Source organism: Macrotis lagotis, chromosome X (genome assembly GCF_037893015.1).
Source record: "Macrotis lagotis isolate mMagLag1 chromosome X, bilby.v1.9.chrom.fasta, whole genome shotgun sequence".
Taxonomy (NCBI): domain Eukaryota; kingdom Metazoa; phylum Chordata; class Mammalia; order Peramelemorphia; family Peramelidae; genus Macrotis; species Macrotis lagotis.
The window spans coordinates 573,733,507-573,751,220 of NC_133666.1; the positions used below are offsets into that span (position 1 = coordinate 573,733,507).

Here is a 17,714-nt window from a genome sequence, read left to right on the forward strand (position 1 = left end):
AGAGATGAATAAAAAAGTACAGAGAAAGAAAAAAGTCAATAAGATTAAACTGTTTACAATATTAAATGGGAAGATAATACTTTGTAACTCTTGAGAATTGTATTTCTATTAAATACACTTGAAAGGAGTATGTGAATTAAATACATTTGAAAAGAGGGTGTGGTTATGTTTTTGTGAGGTGGTGATATTAAAACATTTAAAGACATTTAAATAAAAGAAAGTGAGACAGGACAAGGTAAAACATAACATAAAGAGACAAGAAATCTATTTTAGAAGTAAAGTAAGGAGGTTGTGAGCATTATTGAGTTTTACTCTCAATAACTTTGCCTCAAGAGGTAATAAAATACACTCCCACTTGGATTTATAAAATTAACTTACAATATAGGAAAGTAGGAGGGGAAAGGGGAAAGAAAATGGGGGGATACTGATAAAAGAATAGATTGAGGGAAGCGGTAATCAAAAGGACAATGCTGTTGAGAAGGACAGGGCAAATGAAAAGAAAAAGTGTAATGGTGGGGGTGGGGGTGGGGGAGAACTTCTAGGTTAGAACCAAGATAGAGGCATGAAGGTAGCATGCTCTTAGAATTTTTCCCTAAAAAACATTAAATGAAGGCTCTACATAAACATTAAAGATATAGATCCTACCAAAAAAAACAGATTCAAACAAGTTTTCAACTATAGATATCATGGAGGATCATCAATGAAGATCTGTCTCTTTGGGGAAAAGGGAGATCATATGAGAGTAGGACAGACAGCAGGAGGTTTTTAACTACAATGCAGTCCAGGTCCCAGGAGCTAGGAAACAGCACAGGTCTTGGCAGTTAGATAGCAAGCCAGCAGGGAGGGTCAAACCCCAAACAAAACCTGAATCCTGCTAACACTGGGGCAAAAACAACTGCATAGGCAAAGTCTGTGCATAAAGAGGAAATAAATGTCTGCAAAGGTAATGCCTGGGCTGCATAATCAGCATCTTGACTAGCTATTAGCCATGGATTAGATACCAGATCCAGCACAAAAACTTCAGATAGAGATGATATCTCTATGCTGACAGAGGTGATAAAAATGTCAGTTCTGATGAAGAAAGCAGTGAAAAAATAACAACATGGGAAGTCTCCAAAGGAGTCTATGACTTGAACTCAATTCCAAAACATCATGGAAGAGCTTAAAAATGCTTTGAAAATCAAATAAGAGAGAAACAAGAATAATGGAAAAAAGAAATGAGAGCTGTGCAGGAAAATTATGAAAAATTGACAAAAGAAATCAATAACATTAAAAAATAAAAATAACCAATTGGGAAAAAGAATGTAACTCTTCAACAAATAAAGTTGATCAACAGGAAAAGAAATGAAACTCATCTAAAATTCAAATTGACCAACTGGAAAGGGAATGTAACTAAGCAAAATATAAAATTACCAACTGGAAAAGGAAACACAAAAGCTAATTGAAGAAAATTAAAACTTAAAAATTAAAATTGGACAAATAGAAATCAATGAATCTTTGATGCATCAAGATTCCATCAAGCAAAGTCAAAAGGATGAAAAAAAATAGAAGGAAAGGTAAAGTACATTTAGGAAAAATAAATGATCTGGAAAATAGATACAGGAGAGATAATTTATGAAATAATGGTCTATCAGAAATTCTAGATCAAAAAAGGACATGGAAAATATATTTCAGAAAACTATCATAGGGAAAACTGTCCAAATATGCTAGATTGAGAAGACAAAATAGACCTTGAAAGAATACATAAAATTCCACCAGAAAAAGACCCCAGGGGAAAAAAACCCTCCAGGACTGTCATAGCCAAATCCCAGAATTCTCAAATAAAGGAGAAAGTAGTGCAAGCACCCAAAAAGGAGCAATTTAAATATAAAGGAGGCACAATCAGATAGATATAGGACTTTCCAACTTCAACACCAAAGGATTTGAGGGCCTAGAATATGATATTTTGGAGAGTAAGGGACCTTGGACTGTGACCAAGAATTCACTACCTTGCAAAATTCAGCATATTCTGTCAGGGGAAAATATGGATGTTCAGTGAAATAGAGGACATTCCAAAATTCCTGATAGAAAGAATAGAACTGAACAGATAATTCAAACTGCAAATATGAGCCTCAAGAGATACATAACAAGGTAAACATAAAAGGTAAAAATATTAGTCAAAAACATTCAGTTTTTTTTACACTTTTTTTCATTAAGTTCCTGGCAATTCTTGACTTTTTATTTCTCCATATGAATTAACTTACAATTTTTTTCTAACACATTAAAGTAATTTTTTGGAATTTTGATTGGTAGGGCACTAAACAGATAGTTTAGTTTTGGTAGAATTGTCATTTTTATTATATCAGCTCTCCCTATCCATGAGCAGTTGATATTTGCCCAGTTATTTAAATCTGATTTAATTTGTGTGAGAAGCATCTTATAATTGTTTTCAAAAAGATTCTGAGTCTGTCTTGGCAAATAGACTCCCAAGTATTTTATATTGTCTGAGGTTACTTTGAATGGGATTTCTCTTTCTAGCTCTTCCTACTGTATTTTGCTAGACATATAAAGAAAAGTTGAGGATTTATGAGGGTTTATTTATAACCTGCAACTCTGCTAAAATTGCTAATTGTTTCCAGTAGTTTTTTGGATGATTTCTTGGGATTCACTAGGTAGACCATCATGTCATCTGCAAAGAATGAGAGTTTTGTCTATTCCTTCCCAATTCTAATTCTTTCAATTTCATTTTCTTCTCTAATTGCTGATGCTAACATTTCTAATACAATATTTCATAGTAGTGGTGATAATGGGCACCCTTGTTTCACCCCTGATCTTACTGGGAATGCCTCTAGCCTCTCCCCATTGAATATAATGTTTGTTCATGGTTTCAGATAGATACTGCTAATTATTTTAAGGAAAAGTCCATTTATTCCTACACTCTCTAGTGTTTTTAATAGGAATGGATACTGTATCTTGTCAAAAGCTTTTTCAGCATCTATTGATATGATCATATGATTTCTGATAGGTTTGTTGTTGATATAATTGAGTATACTAACAGTTTTCCTAATATTGAACCAACACTGCAGTCCTGGAATAAATCCTACTTGATCATAATGTATTATCCTAGGGATAACTTGTAATCATTTTGCTAAGATTTTATTTAGGATTTTTGCATCTATATTCATCAGGGAAATAGGTCTATAATTTTCTTTCTCTGTTTTAAGCCTTCCTGGTTTAGGTAACAGCACCATATTGGTTTCATAGAAAGAGTTAGGCAGAGTTCCATCTTTCCCTATTTTTCCAAAGAGTTTATATAGAATTGGAACCAATTTTTCCTTAAATGTTTGGTAGAATTCACTTGTGAATCCATCAGGCCCTGGAGATGTTTTTTAAGGAGTTCAATAATGGCTTGCTGAATTTCTTTTTCTGAGATAGGGTTGTTTAGGTATTTAATCTCTTCTTCATTTAATCTGAGCAATTTATACTTTTGTAAATATTCATCCATTTCACTTAGATTATCAAATTTCTTGGCATAAAGTTGGGCAAAATAATTTTGAATTATTACTTTAATTTCCTCCTCATTGGTGGTGAGTTCACCTTTTTCATTTATGATATTAGCAATTTGGTTTTCTTCTTTCTTTTTTTTAATCAAATTGACCAGAGGTTTATCAATTTTATTGTTTTTTTCATAATAACAACTTTTGATTTATTTATTAATTCAATAGTTTTTTGCTTTTGCTTTTATTAATTTCTCCTTTAATTTTTAGAATTTCTAATTTAGTATTTAGTTGCAGATTTTTGATTTGTTCTTTATCTAACTTTTTTAGTTGCATGTTTAGTTCATTAAGTTCCTCTTTCTCCAATTTATTCATGTAAGAATTTAGAGCTATAATATATCCCCTGACAGTTGCTTTGAATGAATCCCATAGGTTTTGGTACATTCTTTCATTATTACCATTATCTAGGATAAAATGGTTAATTCTTTCTACAATTTGATTTTGGTCCATTCATTTTTTAAAATAAGGTTATTTAGTTTCCAATTTGTTCTGGGTCTATATCTCCTTGGCCCAGTATTGCATATGACTTTTATTGCATGGTGGTCTGAGAAAGATGTATTCACTATTTCTGCCTTTTTACAGTAGATGATTAGGTTTTTATGTCCTAGTATATGGTCAATTTTTGTATAAGTTCCATGTACTGCAGAGAGAAAGGTATATTCCTTCCTATCCCCATTCAGTTTCCTCCATAAGTCTACCATATCTAATTTTTCTAACAACCTATTTACCTCCTTAACTTCTTTCTTGTTTATTTTATGATTCGATTTATCTAGATCTGATAGCGGGAGGTTGAGGTCTCCCACTAGTAGAGTTTTGCTGTCTATGTCTTCCTGTATTTCTTTCAGCTTCTCCTCTAAGAATTTGGGTGATGTCCTACTGGGTGCATATATATTCAATATTGAAATGACTTTATTGTCTATGGTACCTTTTAGGAGGATAAAGTTTCTTTCCTTATCTCTTTTAAGGCTATCTATTTATGCTGCTGCTTTGTCTGAGATAAGTATTGCTACCCCTGCTTTTATTAATTCAGCTGAAGCAAAATATATTTTACTGCAACCTTTTAACTTTACTCTATATGTATCTCTCTGCTTCAAATGAGTTTCTTGTAAGCAGCATATTGTAGGATTCTGGTTTTTAATCCACTCTGCTATTTGCTTACGTTTTAAGGGAGAGTTCATCCCATTCACATTCAAGGTTATGATTACTAATTCTTTATTGCGTTCCGTGCTATCTTCCCTCTCTTTGTATTTCCCCCTTTCTCCCCCCTTTCTCCATATTCCCCAGTATTTTGTTTCTGAATACTAAACCCGTCAGTGTGTTTGCCCTCCTATATCGCACTCTCCCCTTTCTTTCCCCTTTCCCTTTTTCCCTTTTCCCTTCCCTTCCTTTTGTTATTTCCCCCTTTTCCCCACTCCCCTTCCCTTTCTCCTTCCCTCCTTTTCCACTTTTAATACTTGAAATGTTAGATGTTTTATAAATTATCTGAGTATGTGTAGGTTGACTTTAAGTCAAGTCTGATGAGAAGAAGATTCAGTTGTTTCTCCTCTGCTCCCTTCTTCCCCACTATTACAATAGGTTTTGTGTACCTCTTAGTGTAAAGAGATTTACCCCATTCACTCCCCTCCCTCCTCCAATCTCTTTCCTGTCCCCCCTTTTAAGGAGGTAGTGTTTTTTAGATCATTCTATCTAAGTGTAAAAGAAGGTGGCTTAGCCCTACCTGATCTAAAATGATGTTATAAAGCATCAGTCATCAAAACTGTTTGGTATTGGCTAAGAAATAGAGTGGTGGACCAGTGGAATAGACTAGGTGTAAAAGCAGGAGATGATTACAGTAATCTGTTGTTTGATAAACCCAAAGAGTCCAGCCATTGGGATAAAAACTGCCTCTTTGATAAAACCTGCTGGGATAATTGGAAGTTAGTATGGAAGAAACTTCTATTATACCAACACCTCAAACCCTTTACCAAGATAAGATCCAAATGGTTACAGGACATAGACATAAGAAACAATACTATAAGCAAATTAGAAGATCAAGTATTAGTTTACCTGTCAAATCTATAGAAAGGGGAGCAGTTTATGATGAAGGAAGAGTTGGAGAACATCAACAAATCCAATTAGATGATTTAGATTACATTAAATTAAAAAGCTTTTGCACAGATAAAACCAATGTAACCAAGATCAAAAGAAATGTAATAAATTGGGAAACAATCTTTACAACCAATGATTCTGACAAAGGAAGGACTCATTTCTAAAATATACAGAGAACTGAATCATATTTTTAAAAGCCATTCCCCAATTGACAAATGGTCAAAGGATATGCAAAGGCAATTTACAGATGAGGAGATCAAAGCAATCCATAGCCATATGAAAAATGCCCTAAATCATTAATAATTATTATTAGAGAAATGCAAATCAAAGCTTCTCTGAGGTACAACCTCACACTGCTTAGATTGGCCAATATGACCAGGAAGGATAACGATCATTGTTGGAATGGTTGTGAGAAATGTGGGACACTATTACACTGTTGGTGGAGCTGTGAACTCATCCAACCCTTCTGGAGAGCTATTTGGAACTATGCCCAAAGGGCAACAAACATGTGCATACACTTTGACCCAGCAATACCACTACTGGCTCTATACCCTGAAGAGATGATGAAAAAGGGTAAAAACATTACTTGTACAAAAATATTTATAGCAGTCCTGTTTATGGTGGCAAAGAATTGGAAATCAAGTAAATGTCCTTCAATTGGGGAATGGCTTAGCAAACTGAGGTATATGTATTTCATGGAACACTATTGTTCTATTAGAAACTAGGAGGGTTGGGATTTCAGGGAAGCCTGGAGGCATTTGCATGAACTGATGCTGAGTGAGATGAGCAGAACCAGAAAAATACTGTCTACCCTAACAGCAACATAGGAGTGATGATCAACCTTGAAGGACTCGCTCATTCCATCAGTGCAACAATTGGGAATAATTTTGGGCTGTCTGCAAAGGAGAGTGCCATCTGTATCCAGATAAGGAGATGTGGAGTTTGAGCAAGGACTATTCCCTTTAATTTAGAAAAGAACAGATATCTTATTGTCTGATCTTGTCACCTCCTAGACTTCTCTTCTCTTCTTTAAGGATATGATTTCTCTCTCATCACACCCAATTTGGATCAAGGTACAACATGAAAACAAAGTAAAGACTGACAGAGTGCTTTCTGTGGGGGGTGGGGTGGGAAGGAAGGAAGATAGGGGGGAAATTGTAAAACTCAAATAATATCTTTAATAAAAATTAATTTAAAGTGTTAAAAAAATGAAAAAAAGAAAAAGGGTAAAAACGTCACTTGCACAAAAAAATATTCATAACAGCTCTTTTTGTGGTAACAGAATTGGAAATCGAGTGAATGTCCATCAGTTGGGGAATGGCTGAACAAATTGTGGTACATGTACATTATGGAACATTATTGTTGTATTAGAAATCAGGAGGGATGGGATTTCAGAGAATCCTGGAATGACTTGCATAAATTGATGCTGAGCAAGATGAGCAGAGGCAAAAGAACACTGTACACCATGATAGCAACATGGGGGTGATGATCAAACTAAATGGACTTGCCTATTCCGTCAATGCAATTATCAGGGACAATTTTGGGTTATCTGCAGTGGAGAATACTATCTGTATCCAGAGAACGAACTGTGGAATTTAAACAAAGATCAAAGCCTATTACTGTCAATTAAAAAGAAAAGTTATCTTACATAAAAAAACATTAAATTTTAGGGGCAGCTAGGTGGAGCAGTGGATGGAGCACCGACCCTGGAGTCAGGAGTACCTGGGTTCAAATCCAGCCTCAGACACTTAATAATTTCCTAGCTGTGTGGCCTTTGGCAAGCCACTTAACCCCATTGCCTTGTAAAAAAAAACCCTAAAAAAATCTCTTTCCCTAGAGGAAAATAGAAGAGGAAAGTATGGGAATAATTGAACAGGATGAGTTGTGTAGATGATAGAAGACAGGAAAGTTCCTGGGAGAGGGCAGTCAGATGTAACACACTTTTGAGGAGGGACAGGGTAAAAAGAGACATAGAATAGAATACATAGGAGTGGAGGGGAATAGGATAAAGGGAAATACAACTAGCAATGGTAACTGTGGGAAAAATATTGAAGCAATTTCTGATACAATTATAATAAAGAATGTTATCAATTTCAAAGAAAGAGCTGATGATTATTAAATGGATACTAAAGCACACTTTTTTTCTCATTTCACTTTTCTTGAGTTTTCTCTTTCTTTGTGGGGGGGTAATGTTTACATTTATTGTAGTAATGTGCTTCACATTGTTAACCTAATTCATGTAGCTTGCCTTTTCAATGGGGGGAGTGGGGTGGAACAAGGGAGAGTATTTGAAACTAAAGGTTTTGGAAGTAAATGTTGAAACTTGTTTTTGCATCTATCTGGTGTAAAAAAAGAAAATAAAACAACAAAAAATTATATTTGTTTTAGGATTATTAAAAGGTTGAAATGCGGCGGAAGAGATCATACTTAAAGGATATGGGTATGGCTGATTTTGTCCTATTGAAGATGAACAAAATAACCACTGTATTTGAGACAAATAACAGGGCATCTGACTGTGGTTTGTCAGACCAATACAAGCTAAGAATAATCTACTACAGTTCATGAACAAATAGTTCAGATTTAAAGGCAAGGTGTTTAAACTTATTCCTCTGAAGTTTCCTTTGACTCCCTTTAATACTGTCTTATTCAGAGATCTCAACACTATTTTTTCTGATGAAGGCATCCTATCTTGTGTAATCTTATGCCATGTCTTTACCTTACTATCAACGGTAATGTTTTAAAGAGACCTTCACCATGTCCCAGTCCTTAGAGTTTTTAGATTCTTTATACTAAATTAAATCAGAAGTGACTTTACTAGACACTTAGAGGTTTGTAGTATCATAGGGACAGAGAGTAAGAACCTACTTAGAAAGGTAAGGCATAAAGAGATTAGGAAATGTTCTTATCTCTTTTTTTAGCAAGGCAATGGGCTTAAGTGACTTGCCTAAGCTCACACAGCTAGGTAATTAAGTGTCTGAGGCTGGATTTGAACTCAGGTCCTCCTGATTCTAGGGCAGGTGCTCTATCCATTTCTCCACCTAGTTGCCCTTAGTTAATTTCAGATCATGATGCCATAAAAATTACATGTAATAGAAGGTCAGGGAAACATATTCCAAAAATTAATTGGAAACTAAATAACTTAGTTTTAAAGGAGAGGCTCAAAAAAAAACAAATCATAGAAAGAATAATTATATCCAAGAAATTAAAAGCAATGAGCCATTATAACAAAACTTATTGTATGCAGTCAAGAATGATTTTTAGAGGAAATTTTATATTTCTCAGTGCTTATATGAAAAATAGAGATAGAGGGGACAAATGAATTGGGTATGCAAATAAGAAAAAAACTTGAGAACGATTGAATTAAAGATCCTCAATTAAATATCAAATTATAAATTCTGAAAATCATAGGAAAGATAAATAAACTTGAAAGGAAGAAGACCTTTGACCAAATAAATAAAATTGAGTTGGTTTTTATGAAATGATCTGATTTTAAATCTGATTTTAAAAAATAATGAAGAAAATCACATTACCATTAACAAAAATGAAAAGAATAAACTCACCACCAATGAGAAGGAAATGAAAGAGATAATTCAGTTATTTTGTCCAACTGCATGTCAATAAATTTGATAACCTGAGTAAAATGAATGAATATTTAAAAAAAATACAAACTGCCCAGATTGACAGAAGAGAAAATAAAATTTTTAAACAACGCCCTTTTCAGCCAGACATTTAAGGAGCAAATAATTCCAATTCTTCATAAAATATTTGCAAAAATAGAAGATATTCTTACAAATTCTTTTCATGACACCAGCATGGTGCTGATAACTAAACCAGGGAGAACCAAAGTAGACCAAGAAAAACATAGATCAATTTTCCTAGTACATATTGATGCAAAAATCATAAATAAAATGTAAGCAGAGAGATTATAGCAAATTATTACTATGATCATACAACACGATCAGGTAATATGTATAGTAGTTCAGCAGAGATGGTACAATATTTGTAGAACACTCAATATAATTTAACATATTGTCAAAGGTTAATGTTTTTATTTCTATATTTCTGAGCAAAAATTGATTTCTCTGCCTCTAAGTAATAGTTATAAATCTAAATACTGTCACAGTGTGTAAAAATGTCAGTCTGCTATGCCAAGGCTTGGCTCCTACATCTAAATGTTGACTTGGCATGTGTCAGTACGACCTGGTCAATTCTGTGATGGCACCCAAAAATTCCTTCACTTGATTTAGCAAATCACCAGAAAAGAGACATCTTGGATGAGGAGAGAACAATCCTATGCCTATTTGTAAAACTTTCCAATCTAGTCTAAGCAAGCCTCTTATCCAAAGCAATTTGATTAGTTTTGAGAGGATCATAATTTAGAACTGTCATTTAAATGAAATCTCACTGGTTACTTGATTCAGTTTTATGACTTTGCCCTTTCTGAATAAAATTCCCTCAAAATATTGTACCAAGATTCTCATTTGTAAGGAAACTATCTACCTATGGGTTATTGGTAAGATACTAGAACATAAAACTTTCATTTATAAAACTAACTTTTGTTATTTAATTTGTTTTAGCTAAGAAAATTATGGTTAACAATTAATTGTGCCATGACTTGGATCTAAGCTTGACTTTGAAAAGCAATAGACATGCCCTCTCAAAAAAAAGGGATTGCTAAGAAAAACACCAGAACAGATTTTGAATCTGCCACAAATGACTTGTCCAAAGGTGAGCTTGTCATTTTTTTCAAATCAGTTTCCCTTAGTGTGAATTGCTTATAGAAATGAAGTTCTCAGGAACAACTGTTTCCAATTTATACACTCTTTGGAAAATTAGGGGAAGATGGAACATTGCCTAACTCTTTCTATGAAACCAATATGGTGCTGATACCTAAACCAGGAAGAGCTGAATCAGAAAAAGAAAATATAGACCTATCTCTCTGATGAATATAGATGCAAAAATCTTAAATAAAATCTTAGCAAAATTATTACAACAAGTTATCACTGGGATAATACATTATGATCAAGTGGGATTTATTCTAGGAATGCAGGGTTGGTTCAATATTAGGAAAACTGTTAGTATAAACAATTATATCAACAACAAACCTGTGAGAAATTATATGATTATATCAATAGATGCTGAAAAAGTTTTTGATAAAATACAGCACCCATTCCTACTAAAAACACTAGAGAGTGTAGGAATAAATGAAATGCTCCTTAGAATAATTAGCAGTATCTATGTGAAACCATCAACAAGCATTATATTCAATGGGGAGATGCTAGAGGCATTCCCAATAAGATCAGGGGTGAAACAATGATGCCCATGATCACCAGTACTATTCAGTATTGTATTAGAAATGTTAGCTTCAGCAATTAGAGAAGAAAAAAAATTGAAGGAATTAGAATTGGGAAGGAAGAAACAAAAAATCTCTCACTCTTTGCAGATGACATGATGGTCTACCTAGAGAATTACAAGAAATCATCCAAAAAACTACTAAAAACCATTAACAATCTTAGCAAAGTTGCAGGATATAAAATAAACTCTCATAAATCCTCAACTTTTCTTTATATGTCTAGCAAGATTCAGCAGGAAGAGCTAGAAAGAGAAATCCCATTCAAAGTAACCTCAGACAATACCACTTACCTGGGAGTCTATTTGTCAAGGCAGACTCAGAAACTTTTTGAAAACAATTATAAAACACTTCTCACACAAATTAAATCAGATTTAAATAACTGGTCAAACATCAACTTCTCATGGATAAGTAGAGCTAATATAATAAAAATGACAATTATACCAAAACTAAACTACCCGTTTAGTGCCCTAACAATCAAAACTCCAAAAAATTACTTTAATGAGTAAGAAAAAGTTGTAAGTAAATTCATGCAGAGAAATAAAAAGCCAAGAATTTCCAGGAATTTAATGAAAAAAAGTTCAAAAGAAGGGGACTTAGCCCTACCTGATCTAAAATTATATTATAAAGCATCAGTCATCAAAACTGTCTGGTATTGGCTAAGAAATAGAGTGGTGGACCAGTGGAACAGACTAGGTGCAATAGCAGGAAACGATTATAGTAATCTGCTGTTTGATAATCAAAAAGTCCAGGTATTGGGATAAAAACTCTCTCTTTGATATAAAACTTCTGGGAAAATTGGAAGTTAGTATGGAAGAAACTTAGAATAGACCAACACCTCATACCATTTACCAAGATACAATCCAAATGGATACAGGACTTAGATATAAAAATCAATACTATAAGCAAATTAGAAGATCAAGGATTAGTTTACCTGTCAGATCTATGGAAAGGGGAGCAGTTTATGACCAAGAAAGAGATCGAGAACATCACTAAAAACAAACTAGATGATTTCAATTACATTAAATTAAAACTCTTTTGCACAGGTAAAACCACTGCAACCATGAGCAAAAGAAATGTAGTGAACTAGGAAACCATCTTTACAACTAACGTTTCCGACAAAGAACACATTTCTAAAATATACAGAGAACTGAGTCATAATTTTTTTTTAAAAAGCCATTCCCCAGTTGACAAATGGTCAAAGGATATGCAAAGGCAATTTACAGATGAGGAGAACAAAGTAATCCATAGTATGAAAAATTTCTCTGAACCATTACTTATTAGAGAAATGCAAATTAAAGCTTCTCTGAAGTACCATCTCACACCTGTCAGACTGGCCAATAAGACCAGAAGGGATCATGATCATTGTTGGAAGGGTTGTGGGAAATCTGGGACACTATTACATTGTTGGTGGAGATGTGAACTCATCCAACCTGTCTGGAGAGCAGTCTGGAACTAAACCCAAAGGGCAGCAAAAATGTGCATACCCTTTGACCCAGCAATGCTACTACTGGGTCTATATCTTGAAGAAATGATGAAAAAGGGTAAAAACATCATTTATACAAAAATATTCATAGCAAACCTATTTGTGGTGGCAAAGAATTGGAAATCAATTTAATGTCCTTCAATTGGGGAATGGCTTAGCAAACTGTGGTATATGTATGTCATGGAACACTATTTTCCTATTAGAAACCAGAATGGACGGGAATTCAGGGAAGCCTGGAGAGATTTGAATGAACTGATGCTGCGTGAGATGAACAGAACCAGAAAAACACTGTACACCCTAACAGCAATATGGGGGTGATGATTAACCTTGATGGACATGCTTATTTCATCAGTGCAACAATCAGGGACAAGTTGGGGTTTTCTGCAATGGAGAATAGCATCTGTATCCAGATAAAGAACCTTGGAGTTTGAACACAGTTCAAGGACTATTCCCTTTAATTTAGAAAAAAAACTGCTGTCTTATTGTCTGATCTTGTTATCTCTTATAATTTTTATTTCTTCTTTAAGGATATCATTTCTTTCTTATCATGCTCAATTTGGATCAATGTACAACATGCAAACAATGTAAAAATTAACAAATTTCTTTGTGTGGGGGTGGGGAGGGAAGTAAGACTGGGGGAAAATAGTAAAACTCAAAGTAAAACTCTAATTAAAAATAACTTTTTTTAGATTTAAAATATACATATATTATTCATACATACATATATGAATAATGAGAATAAAAATTTATTTTGGTAAAGAATTACATTTAATCCTCTCAAAAGTTGAAAAGTCAAGTAAATTACCAGCTCAAAGATTTAAATTTCCCAGAAATGTGTAATTTGACACTAGAGTCATCACTTCTTCTTGCCAGTTTTGTGAGCCTTTTCCAAACCTTGGATATGTTTTTGAGGGATGTTATATTCTTCAAGCAAGAGCCAACTTAGGTGATTGATATGATTCCCTTGGATTTGAACCTGAAAAGCATTCTTAGACCCAGGGACCAGGGTGATGGTGGCATGGGCCTGGCCCCACTGCTGGAGGATGGCAGCCAGAGAATTTGGGTCCAGACCAAAGATCTCAAGGTTTCAGATCAAGGTCACCTTTTTATTGCACGCTTTCTGTGCCAAAGTGATGTCAATTGGACAGATTTTTCCTTTCTTCACAATACGCTCTTGACCATAAAAGGTCATTTGACATGCAGGATTCAATCTTTCCAGGCACCTTTCAATGAGTTTGTCCCATGGAATCCTCAATACTGTGTGTGTTGTTCCTCTTTTTCCAAGATGCAGTCACACAAGAAGGGATCTATTTTCACAAAATTTTTGTTGTTCACATCAATCAGGTTGTTTTTCTTTGCATAGTCAATGATAATTGCACAGACCTTACTGTCTGAGAGTGTGCTCCCCTTCTTGTGGCCCGATGCCTGGAAGAGAGAAGTCATGTTGGCTGGGATACAATAGAGGGATTCGATCTCCACTGGGTGATAAGTCTTTTCCTTGGAAACTTCTTGAACACTCTGGGAGGCTGGGGAGGGCTCAGGCACATCATGCTTGGGTGTTTCCAGTCCACAGCTACAATGCTCTCCACACCTTTGCTCAACTCCTTCACCTGCACGATCTGCTCCTTCATTATGTGGCGTAGAAACTTGGAGAGCTTTTTGTAGCTTGATTTCTTTATGTCCAACTGTTGTCCTTCAGGGCATCAGGAAAACATGTGGTTGCCCAGGAAAAGTGCTGGTGAGTAAAGGGAGATCAGCCTTTGTGACCTGGCACTTCAGGGCATGGAAGAAACATCTCAGTAGCAGCTCATCCATTTGTTCTTGAATGGTCTTGTTATCATCAGCAGGTTCCTGGCCCACTCCTGCTTCCCTCAGTTCCTCGGTGGTTTCTGATGGTTTCTCACTCTCCTTGCAGAGTGAGACATGTTATGTTTCCCTGAAGAACAGAATCTACCTGTACTGGTCCCTCTTCTTTGGCATTCCCTCCTGGTCTGGGGCAATGGAAAGTGGAGACGATTTGTCTCCAAATTGCCACAAGTGGTCAAGGCAGGTGTGGAGCACTGTAAAGCCTCTCCCCTTCAGTCCAGAAGCCAACATCTCAATTGTAGACATAGTAGCCACTCCTATTGCAACAGGAACCCTGCTCCCGATCAAGGTGATGGCACAGAGGTCACCCTGCTGTACCTGAGGAAGACCAGTAGGTGGCACGACAAGCCCAGGCAGCATCAAATCTGCTCCCCAACAAGCTTGACCAACACAAGAGGTCATGTTGGGAAGGCTGGCAGAAGACTAGGGGAAGACCACAGGGTGTACACTGTGGGATATAGAGTTCCCTTCAGCTCCAACACAACGGGGCTTCCACCACTCCCATACACAGTGACTGCATCTCCTTTGTGAGAACAGAGCTTCACAATGTTGAGCTCATCCTTTCCAGGCACTAATTCAGAAAGCTGCTTGGGACCAAAGGCAAGGAAAGCAGTTGCCACATCAGCCCGAAGCTTCCTCCTGTCCGATCCCTTGACCGTGGTCTTGGACTTAACTCGAAAGGCCTTAGGGAACATGAGGCACCTGGACCCACGGCCGGGGGAGCAGAGCAGGGCGGAGGCGAGGCCTGGGGATGGCCCAGGCTCGCCTGCCAAGCAGGGGGCCCCATCACAGCCAAGGCCAGCCTGGGCCCGGGCCGGGGACCCTGGGGAGGGCCATGCCCATCCTGCGCCTAAAAAGGCCCACCCAGAAAGGTTCGTCCTCGGCCCCCGGTGGAGACTGAGGGGCTAAAAAATAACTTAAAAAAAGAAATGAAGTTCTCTGGGATCACACTTGTGGTTTTGTTTTTTAACAGGTTTGTGAAAAGGGTTTAGCATCTGAGTAGGTACTGAAGACTTATTCCTAGATCTAAGGGAAGCAACTCTTTGATGAGGAAGCCTAGGGTTTAGATCTCTGAAGCTTTTAGATTTCTAGGCCTTTTATTTGATAAGGCATAAATGAATTTTGAGTGGCATCTATGAAATATGTTTATTGTCTTTATATTATTTGTTTCATGTCTTACTGTTTCTTTTTGGTGTATGTTTTTTGTGTATAGTTATTGCTGAATGTTGTAATCATGAGACAATTTAAACTAGGGTCAGTGATCCAGTAAAGGGAACTACTGCATTTTATATGACCAAACCAATTCTAATGATCATATATTTTGTCATCATTGGTATAAGATTAAAAGTAATAGATTGGAATTGTGTTGGCCCAGCCAGGGATTAAAGTGATTTATCTTAAAACTAAATTAATTTTAAAACTAAAAAGATGTCTATAAAGGAATGGGAATGTTTTTACCACTGGGCCAGCAAGATGGTAGAGAGAGAACATAAAGCTAAAATCTCTTCACTTAAAGCTCATTTAAAAGGCCTCTTTTCCAAAAGCTACCCCTTCCCCTGATAAAAATAGCAGATGTAAGAAACCTCCCATCAGCTTCAGTCTCAGATTCTCCATTAATCTCTGTTTCAGCCCCTTCCTTACTGAGTCTCTCCCTCTCCTTCAAAAACTTCAACTTTTCTGCCCTCTTCTGTTTCTGTCCCTCCTCCATATTCTATGACTTTTTCCCCTTCTCAATATTTGGTTTTTGTCAATTCACCCCATTTGCAAAACTGAATCCTAGTTGGTTGCCATATGCGCCACTTTATTCTCCCCTATCTAATCTTAAGGAAACCTTTGATTCTTTATCCTCTCCCTCTGCTGCAAGTTATTCTCCCTCCCCCAACTCTCATTTAATCATGCCTCCTCCTTTTTCCTTCTTTTTCCCCCTCCCTTTACTCATTTGCCTTCTCCTCCACTTTGCTCTAATACCTCTATTTCCTCTCCTATTTCACCTCATTTCCCCAATATTAAGTCCTCTGAACCTCTTCTTTTGGTTTTCCAACATCTCCCCCACCTTCCCTATGTCAGCTCTTCCTTCTCCTAATCCCCTCTATAACTTCTTTCCTTTGTCCTCCAATCACTTCTCCAACTGTAACCTCTACTGTTTATCCTCAAAGTTCTACTCCTTCTTCTGTGACTTCCCCCACATATTACTCTCACGGTGCCCTTCTTCCTAAGTACCCCCAATTTCTTCATCTCCTTCTGTTGTTTTCTCTTCTTTTTTCTTTGTCCCTCAATTCCCTTTTGGGCTCCTATCATATTTCTTTCTTAGAGTTCTGCTTATCCTTTCTATTATTCATTGTCATCACTCTCTCTTCTTACCCTCCTATCCCATATTCTCCTTTTTTCTATCTTCTATTCCTAGTTTCCAATGTATCTCATTGTTCCTTCCTCATGTTTGTTTATTCCTACTCCTTTCTATGTCTCTGCTACCTCTCCTCCTTCTCTTGCCTTGAAAGATCCTGGATCTAAGATTCCCCCAGCTCCAAATAAAAGCCCCAAACCTGACCCTGTCAGAATCCATACTTTCAAGGTAATAAACAGACCATAACCTCAAGTCATTTCATCTACAAATGGAGAAGGACAGGTTACATCATATGTTAAGTTTAATACTTTCTGATCTTATAAGTTTAAGCCATGGAAAAGAGTGAATTACAGACCTTAAAGAAAGATTTCCCTGACCCTGGCCAAGATCCAATGGACTTTAATGATCAATTTAATGTTGCTCTGTAATCCTATCACCCTGGAATCTCAGATATTTGCCAATTAACTACAATATTAGTCAGAAATGGGATTTTAAAAAGGCAGATATTAAACTATCTTTGAAGAGCACCAAGACACAGATTGGATATGTTCAATCAGGAAAGGCATTATGCCTGAAGCTCAAGCAATAGGTGTTATTAGAGGCATTCCACTTCTTTTTCCCTGATCAGTGGATTTTTCAAAAATGAAAACTATTATTCAAAAGCAATATGAAATAGTATTTCAATTTTTTGATAGTCTAGCAGCGACTTTTGATGCAAATTCTGGTCTAAAGAATAAAGGAGAAGGAGGATGACTCTGTTTCTCTCTTATTTTGTTAAAAATCTAGAAACTTCTCTGTCATGGAAAAGTAAATTTACCCAGCCTGAAGGGCAAAATAACCATCTTCAATCCATAGCCAAATTAACTGCACAGTTAAGACAGACATTGATCACCCATTTAGATGATAATTTCCAAAAATAGAAGGACAATTGTGAGCAAAAGAAGACAAAATATTTATTATGCAGCTTCAGCAATTGATGACTTCCATTTAAGATCTGCCTGTCACTAGTAGGCAGTTTGAGGATCAAGTAACCAGGGTCTGTTA

At 36.1% G+C, this 17,714-nt stretch overlaps 1 pseudogene; it reads right to left on the bottom strand.

Annotated features, from left to right (window-relative positions):
- Positions 1-13,316: 13,316 nt before the first annotated feature.
- LOC141502846 (eukaryotic translation initiation factor 2D pseudogene) lies at positions 13,317-15,021 on the bottom strand (annotated as a pseudogene).
- Between the last annotated feature and the right edge of the window lie 2,693 nt (positions 15,022-17,714).